General features: G+C 43.9%; 1 pseudogene; it reads left to right on the forward strand.

The window, feature by feature from the left end:
• Positions 1 to 9,195, forward strand: part of LOC120915345 — a 55,071-nt pseudogene extending 45,876 nt beyond the window's left edge.
• The last annotated feature ends 369 nt before the right edge of the window (positions 9,196 to 9,564 follow it).

The following is a 9,564-nucleotide window of genomic DNA, read 5'->3' on the forward strand; positions in this document are numbered from 1 at the left end:
TTTCTTATTATTTTCCTTATTATTTTTCTTATTCTTTACTTTTTTATTTTATTAATTTAATTATTATTTCTTATTATTTATTTATTTTTTATCAATTTTGTTCACTTAACTTTTTTGCTATCACACAGGAGAAAACAATTCCCTGTGTGATAGCAATTGGAGGTGACATGTTCTCTTCATTGACCCTGTCACCTCCAAAACAGGAGTCCTAGCACTGTGCTAGAACTCCTGTCACAGCTGAGATGGGAAGAGCACAGCTCTCCCCTCTCTCTGTGTACATCGGCAGCAGGGACAGGAGACAGACTCGGTGGCCGGGGGGAGGACAGAGTTCCGAAGACAGAGCCAGCAGAGAGAGGTATGTGGGGTGGGGGGAGCGGGGAGGAGGGACGGGAGCACACATTTTACAAGTGATTTCGGCTAAATCGCCGCAATCACTTGTTAAGGAGCGAGCGGATTCCCCCATAACTTACCGCGCTTAACTGTATGTTCCGGGTGTCGGGGGACTCCATGCCACTGACGCCCCTTGGCGCCCTGCCGCCCCAAGGCCTGGCCTCAGTGGCCTTGTGGGAAATCCGGGCCTGCTCATTAGAAGAGTGAAAATAGATTTCAGAATATAGATTCAACACAAACATATAAATCAATGTCATTCCAGATCAAACATGCTGGGAACCAGATTCACAGTCTTTGACAATGGAGTGAACCCTGAGACAAAGCCGTTTGTGCAAGAGAGGGAATCGCTCAGACAAGAACTGGCATCAGTATGTTATGTAAGTTCTAAACCTGGTGAATTATTCAGTTATAAGTATAAAGTCAATGTAGATTAATGTGCTAAGCGAATATCCCTTTATATTCTGTCTAAATGAAATGTCCAATTATAGGATTAACGATGACTATAGATTTACCAAGAATCAAATTGATACTTTCTGATACCCTACCCCAACTTTCTTGTGTTTCCGGTTCCTGCATTAGTAGACAGTAGCCTTAGTATCAAACTCACAAGCTGCGTGTGGCCACCATGATAAAGACGCTGTATGCCGACTGTCAGTTAATGATTAGAAGACCTAACTTTTGCGCAAACCAATCAATATACGCTTATTGCGTTTTTTTTTACCAAAAATTTGTAGAAGAATACATATCGGCCTAAACTCAAACATTGGGGTAGATTCAGATACAATGGAGTATCTATGGGCGGTGCGTAACGTATCTCAGATACGTTACGCCGCCGTAAATTAGGGCGCAAGTTCCGTATTCAGAAAGAACTTGCGCCCTAAGTTACGGCGGCGTAACGTAAGCCCGCCTAATTCAAATGTGAATGATGTGGGCGTGTTTTATTTAAATTAATGGTGACCCCACGTATTTGACGTCAGTTACGAACGTCGCATGCTCGAAATTACGCCGCAAATCGTCAATGCTTTAGACGTGAACGTAACTTACGTACAGCCCTATTTGCGAACGACTTATGCAAACGACGTAAAATTTTCAAAATTTGACGCAGGAACGACGTCCATACTTAACATAGGATACGCCTCATATAGCAGGGGTAACTTTACGCCGGAAAAAGCCTAAACAACGTAAAAAAATGCGCCGGGCAAACGTACGTTTCTGAATCGGCGTATCTACCTAATTTGCATATTTGACACGTAAATATACAGAAGCGCTACCTAGCGGCCAGCGTGAAATTGCAACTAAGATACGACGGCGTAAGATCCGACCGTCTCTTACGCCGGTCGGATCTTAGTCAAATCTATGCGGAACTGATTCTAAGAATCAGGCGTATAGATACGATGCCGCACACTCAGAGATACGACGGCGTATCTGGAGATACGCCGTCGTATCTCGTACCTGAATTTGGCCCCATGTTTTAAAAAAAATAAATGAGATTTATTAAATCAAAAAGTAAAAAATATTGTTTTTTTTTCAAAATTGTCGCTCTTTTTCGTTTATAGCGCAAAAAATTAAAACCGCAAAGGTGATCAAATCCCACAAAAAGAAAGCTCTATTTGTGGGGGGGAAAAAAAAAAGATTTCATTTGGGCACAGTGTTGCATGACCGCGCAATTGTCATTCAAAGTGCAACAGCGCTGAAAACTAAAAATTGGTTGGGGCAGGAAGGGGGTGAAAATGCCCTGTATGGAAGTGGTTAACTAAGCATTCAGCCAATAAAGTGAGAATAGGGAATTTTTTCTTCTACTTGTTCCAGGTCAGGAACTAGGAAGGTGTCGTGCTCGCCCCCTTTCTTGGACTACAGGAGAGTCAGGACGCCCACTAACACACAGCTCCTTTCTCTATCTGCAACATAGAGAGCGTCCTGACTCTCCTGTATTCCAAGGGAGGGGTCGAGCACGACACTCCACACCAGGGAGAAAGCCTCGCATTACGGTGTGTAGTTACAGACAGAAGAACAGGAAGTGAGGATTTCTCAGAAGAAATAAGGACATTTAAAAGCAAAATGGAAGGATGAGGTAAGTGAAGGAGGACTGCACTAAGATAAAGGAAGCTATTTAGGATTTTTTTTATTTTTTGCCTTAACAACCCCTTTAAAGGCACCAAATCATGATGACAGCCATAAAGACAGCATTTTTTTTAGATAGAGAGATCAGCCATGTATACTGGTCAGCTTATATAAATTTCTCTCAGTACAGGTTTCCTTTAGCATTAGTATATCCCCCAAAATATCCTCTATTGCCCTGACATTACATTGTATATAGCAGCAAAAGACACTTTTCATAACATGACAGCATCATCATCAATTCCTAACTGAAGAGATTCACAACAGTCAGCATTGTTCATCTACCCTACAGTACATTGCCCTTTACTCTGTGCCTAATAAAGATTGCAGTTTAATATCCAAGGTTGAATTTAGAAAAAGGCAGAACATACTGAAAAGTGCTGATCCTACGCTAGCCTGGTAAAACATTATACTTATACTAGTAATCATATAATAATAGATACAGTTTGTCATGTCCAGCTGGGTCAGTTGTATTTTTACTCTTTTTACCATATAACAGGAAACCAATGTTCTGGGGTTCCGAGGTCCCCGAAAAATGACTGTTATTATTCCTGGGATGAACCAGAACTGCGAGAGAGTGTGCATACGGCCGCGTAATGTAAGTTATCTGTAAGATCATCAGAATTAATGGTCTTTGGGCTTGGAAAAATGTAATGTAGGTGTGTCTTAGGAGACCCAAGTGGCGGCTGGTTGATTTTTTTGGGGGGGCAGCAAACCACCACACCCCCCCTCCCTGGGGTGGCCGCCAGCGGCCCCTCCTGCCTGCCACTTAGCCTATCTAGGGTGGCGGGCTGCGGACAGCATCACTGTTGTCCTTTGCTCCAGCACAATGGACCTGATGTAGGTGGCTCCGGTGTCCTCATCTTCACCAGTGCATCTCCCCTCCCCTTCTCCTAGGCGTCCAATAGGCTCGCCTGACGTTTTGGCCAATCCGTTCTCACGACCCCCTTACTAATTGCCAGGGAGGAGATTTAGTGTGAAAATAATGAATATTCATTCACTATTGTCACACAAATGGGTGGGATCAGGGTGCAGTGCCCTGCACCCCAAGCCCACCCTTTTTTGAAGCCTATTATAGTCTCTGGCTCTAATCACGTGCTTCAAAAAAACACCCCCCCATTGGAATCCATAGTCCAGCGCCCTGTATATAGATCAGGGGGCCGGACGCATGGATGGGGGGCGGCGCCTGTGCACCCCAATAGATGGGCTTCCACTGTGAGACCCCATATATTAGCTAATTTGGTAAGCCTGGGCACAGTGGGTTTGATTTAGGCTCCATTCACACTTGTACAAATAATAAGTTGCACCGACTTTGGAGTGCAACTATGATGCAACTTTGAATGGGTGCAACTTGGATGCGTTTTTGGCTTTGATCAGTGATAATGGACAACTGTAGCACACAAGTTACATTGAAGGCTATGACCCTCAAGTTGCATGGAAGTCGAACCAAAGTAGTGCATCAACTACTGTGAAGTTGCTGCAACTTTAAGGCCCCTTTCACACTGGGGCGGGAGGTGCGGTGGCGGTATAGCGGCGCTAAAAATAGTTATTAAGCTGTGGGGGGGGGGGGGGGGGTAGCTGGGTCTGTATGTGCCAGCAGCATAGCTCAGCTTACCTGTTCCAGGTGGCAGGCGCACTGAGCTCGAGAGTCCCAACGTCACTTCCTGTTCTTCCTGTGACGTCGGGACTAGCACAGAGACGGGCGGGTGCACACAGAAAGTGTTCACCCGCCCAGCCATAACATAACAATACATTCCATCGCGCCGGAAGCAAGTGGCACGATGGAGAGCGCCACAAAGGCATTTTTGTTGCTGCCAATGTAGCGCCTCGTCTGCAATTCCGTGATTGCACAGACGTGGCGCTACCCACACTGCACTGTGCCCGGCGCTCGGACACAGTGCACCTAAGGACCTTTTTTGGAATTTTTTTTCCCTTAAAGGGACATTTTAAATATTTTTTTTTACTGACTGGGGGAGGGGGGGCGGCACCCGGGCGCCCCCTATGGATGGGCCACCACTGGTATGACCTCTTCTGAACATTGCTGGCAGGAAAAAAATGAAAGGGGGGGGAGTCACTGCTCTGCCTCATTAAGATGTGTATGCAAATTTCAGCTTGAGCTTTTGAGTTCTCTAAACAGTTAAGTGAACAACATGCTTTTTACAGCTAAGGATATCCAGGTAATCAAAGTGCCCCCGCTCCAGACCTGAAACATACCCCCCTTCAAAATACATACCTGCTTCTATCCTGTGCTCAGGTTCCTTCACCTAAGCCAGGGGTGCCCAACGTTTTGAAGAGCGGGGGCCACTTAAGCGACTTGGTAACCGGTCGCGGGCCACAATGAGCGGAGCGGGTGGATTGCATGTCCATATGCAGAGCAGACACAGCCCACTATACTTTTTAGCAGATTGTATTGGAGGTAGGACACAAGTCGGTTTATGTCTGCCACTACTTGGAAAATAAACAGTCCTTTGCATTTTTGCGATTTTAAGTAAAAATTTGCACCTAAATCGCACCTGGCCCAGTGAACCGGACTGGACTGGCGTACTGAAACAGTGGCCGCATATGTGTGAACCCAGCCTAAAAAAAAGGATTGTGATGGAAGTTACTAAAATGAATATTTAGTATTTTGTTACTTTTCTCCTAAACCATTTAAATGTTGCCTTTCTTTCATTATATTGTTTTATTTCTTTTATTTCTTTATAAATGTATATGTATGTGCGGGTATTGCAACAAGTGTTATTATCCTTAAAATTAAGCAACAGATTATAGAGCTAAAAATCTCAGCTCAGGAAATGATTGAGTAAAGACAGATGCACTCTCACTCCTTTGACCCCCTCCTCCCTTCTTTCACCGAAGAAGCAAATATGGATCTGAGTGAAGGACCCTGTGAATTTAAGTGGAGGACCCCGTGCGTCTGAGTGTGCCACGAGGACTTTTGTGCCAAGAAGAACATGTGACAGGAAGACCCTTATATGGACTAAGCCAATCAGTTGTGCTCATGTGAATGATGTCATTTTGTCTATAAGTCTATGCTAGCAATAAAGACTCCCCCTCTTGACGATCGGGCACAGAAAGAAGCAAGCAGTCTGTTCCTCACTTTCTGCATGTTTTCATAATTTGGGTCAACGGCAGAATGGGTTGTGCCCTGAGGTTGTGTTAGGGGTTATCAGTCCTTATCAGGATTTTATAGGTAAATCAAAATTCCTTATTTTTGACTTACCAGAGAATTCTTTTGCTTGGAGTACAGTACAGGACACAGGTTGTTCCCCTCTGTTATTTTATGAACTACTGCTTGCGACAAAACTGTGGCTTGCTGGGAGTGGGAGGGGTTATATAGGGAATGTCCATGCAGCTTTTTTTTGCCAGTGTCCAATCACTTGAAGGCAGCTGCTTACATCCCATGGTTAAAGAATAAATATTGTGTGACCTATACTGTACAAGAACAATTTTACTGGTATGTCAAAAATGTGACTCTCACTGGCACTGGTGTACTGTTCCCTCCCATTGATGCCAGGGTACAAACCCAGGGACACATTCTTTAATACTAAATGGAGTGTATAGCATAGCTCGTATTAGAATTTGCACTGGGGAAAAAAACTTTTAGTTACAGGCCTAGTACAGCTTTGCTATGTCCTATTATGTAATTCTTTCAGTAACACTACTAATGATTTCATCATTACAGGAACATGAGACACTCCAGACTCGTTACCAGAATGGCAACATGGAGAATATTATCGCTCTTCACAACAAGGCACCATCCTGGAACGAGGAGACTCAGTCCTACGTCTTAAATTTTCATGGCCGAGTCACTCAGGCCTCTGTGAAGAATTTTCAGATTATAAATGCTGAGGACCGTAAGTTATTACATTACATGGGACAATATGGTGCACTAAAGGTAGATGTGTATTTCACCCTAGATTTTCATTAAGTGGCAGGCAGGGGTTAAAAAAAACTCAATCTGAATGATCAGTCTAGTCAAAACTCATATTTCAGTTTATGAGTAAATACCGTATTTATCGGCATATACCGCGCCCCCGCGTATAGCGCGCACCCCAAGCTGAGAAGGGAAGTTTAGGGAAAAAACATACATTATGGATGTCTTGCCCGGCGTCCATCGGCGGCCTTGTCCGGCGTCCGTCTGCGGCATTGCGCGGGGGGCCGGTGAGCCTTGTGGGTGTCCGTCTACGGCTTTTGAGGTGTCCATCCGCACCTTGCCCAGGGTTGCGTTCCGTTGTGTGTTTGAATTTGGCCCCAGACATGCTGTGAACTGAATAGGCGGCTGCGAAAAGGCTGAGTGGGCGGCCGCGGGCTCCAGGGACACACCTGCTGGGCGGCCTGCAAAAAGGCTGGGAGGGCGATGCGGGATTCAAAAACAGCCCAGGATTTAGTGACCCCTGGCAAATCATCATTTGACCCCCCAAGGGGGTCCCGACCCCCATGTTGAGAACCACTGATCTAAAGCGTATTTATAGCCCTTTTTTAATTTTGGATACAGTAAGGTTATCTAAAGAAGATAGTTAGAACCTCTGTCAGTCTTTTATTACTGTCTGTGAAATCCCCCTCTATATTTGTCCTGGTAAATTGTGTCAGAAAGCAGTGGAAAATGCAAAATGTTGCAATTGAAGTATTTGCAGGGCTGCCGTTACAAAACCACGGGCCCCATACAGACAACCTGGCATGGGGCCCCATACAGACTACCTGACACGGGGGGCCCAAACAGCCAATGCTTCCTTTCCCCAATGAGCACAGTAAGTAGCGCCCCCTATCCCACTCTACTTATATTCAGGTGAAACATCGCTTTGAAAGGGGAGCAGCTTTTTTCATACTATTTTTTTAATTTATAATTTTTTTTGTTTGGCATGGAGGTTACATACACTAGAGCAGTACTGATCACTCATTGTGTTCATTCAGGAAAGGAAGGGGCTGGTAAATATATGTTTACTGGACCCTTCCCCCCCTGCTGGCCTGGGCCCAGTACAGAACGCCTGGTGAATGAATGAATTGAATGAATGACTTGTATAGCGCAACGCATGCGAACTGAATCGCCTCTGGGCGGTGGTACCCCCTTATCCATGGCCCTGAGTAATTGCCTTCACCTTGAAGACTTCCTGTTTGTCTTTAGGACAGGAAGTGAAGAGCAATCTCCTTAACAGAGCACAGATATCCCATTCCCCTCTCTACCTAAAAAAAAAATGTCTTTGGCTATAAATAAAGCTTAAAGGGTCACTAAAGGAATTTTTTTTTTTAGCTAAATAGCTTCCTTTACCTTACTGCAGTCCTGGTTTCATGTCCTCATTGTTCGTTTTTGCTTTGATGTTGCTGTAAATCCTCTCTGTTCTGGACACTTCCTGGTTGCCTGTTTCCTGATGACCACAGTACTGGGAGATTTCTCACGGTGGTCACTAATCAAGGAGGTGTGAGTAAAACGAAACTGGATTGGTGCTGAGGAGTTTTAGACAAAGTATCACTGCTCTCTATTGGCTGACTGCCCTCTAGTGGCTCTGTACATCAGAGAACCAGCAAACAACAGCAAAAACGAAACTACACTGCAGGCACATTATATGATTGTTTTTTTATCTATTTTTAATCATTTTTAAAAGGAATCAGTTAACTATTATGTCTCTATACCATGTAAACAGTCATTTCAGCTAAAACATTTTTTTCCTTTAGTGACCCTTTAATGCATCAATGTTTTTATTAGTACCAATTCATGTTCATGCTGGGAGTATCTGAGTGGCTACATTGAATTTCTCTTTCCTCTCGCAGCCGAGTACATCGTCATGCAGTTTGGTCGCGTAGCAGAGGATGTTTTCACCATGGATTTCCGCTATCCGCTCTGTGCTCTGCAGGCTTTCACCATCTGTTTGTCCAGCTTTTGACAGCAAACTTGCATGTGAATAGATTTGTAAGGTCCCTAAAGAAAACGAGACAGTTTTTATGTGGAATTCCGGCCGAAACATTTTTTGATTGAATGGAAAGCATTCGATCTGCTGTGGGGTTTGTGTCCTCATAGGGAGATTTTATCTAATTTCTAATAGGGGTAAGGTAGACAGGAAGTATGAAAAAATCTGGGAAGATTTTACCTTTTTTACTGCCTTGATATCCACAAAAGTATAAGGAAATCTCCCCAATGGGGACGCAAGCAGTGATAAAAACCTAAATTCAGAAAATAGCCAGCAATCCAAAGTGCAGGAAACAAAATCGCAGAAATGTTATTAAAATCCTATAGAAACCAAGGTTTTGATGGCACACAGACCTCCTTTATCAAGGTACCAAGACATAGCGTGGGGTTGTAAAGCACCCTTTTATATTGACTGTTGCTAAGTGCAAAACAGACTAATAAATGTGTGTAAAAAACTTAACTAGGGTTTCAATCCTTTTCCCACTTTGACCAAAAAAGTTAAAAATCTGGCTGGAATTCCACTTAAATGCATGTATTTATTATTGCACTTGCTAAAGCTGCTATTTGTCTGCAAGCAATAGAGATTTACATTTTTTAAATATTTTGTTCACTGACGCACAAAGTTTTTCTATGAAAGTACTTTTTTTAAACTGCTCATAGGTTTGAGAATTTATAAATGGTAACAGGAAACACATATAGTCCAGGTAGTTGAAGTGAGAGATGATACCGCTCTAAAAACTGCTGATCCCTTGGCTTTGCTTCCATCCCACTAAACCAAAAGGGTGCTGGCTATGCACAGGTGCATTGGATAGAAGAATATCCTGGACTGCCACACTCCCTACGAGTAAGCATCACATGATGTGAAACATGTCCGCCACCTTTTTCCTGTTGTTCACTTAATTTTGACTGCATCGCTTTGGTTGTTTTTTGGATTTTATTTGTACAATTAAGACATCGTTTTAAGGAGTGCGGCAGTCCAGGATCTTCTTCTATCCAGGAAACAGGAAAAACAGAAAAAAACAGGAAAAACTAGGGATGTCCCGATACCGAGCATTTCCCCGAGTACTTGTACTCGGGGGAAATGCTCCGATGCCTCACCCGATACCTGGGCAGGCAGGGGAGTTGCAAGTCTTCTCTCCCCCGTGCTCAGTGCT

This window comes from Rana temporaria, chromosome 10, assembly GCF_905171775.1.
Source record: "Rana temporaria chromosome 10, aRanTem1.1, whole genome shotgun sequence".
NCBI classification, from domain to species: Eukaryota; Metazoa; Chordata; class Amphibia; order Anura; family Ranidae; genus Rana; species Rana temporaria.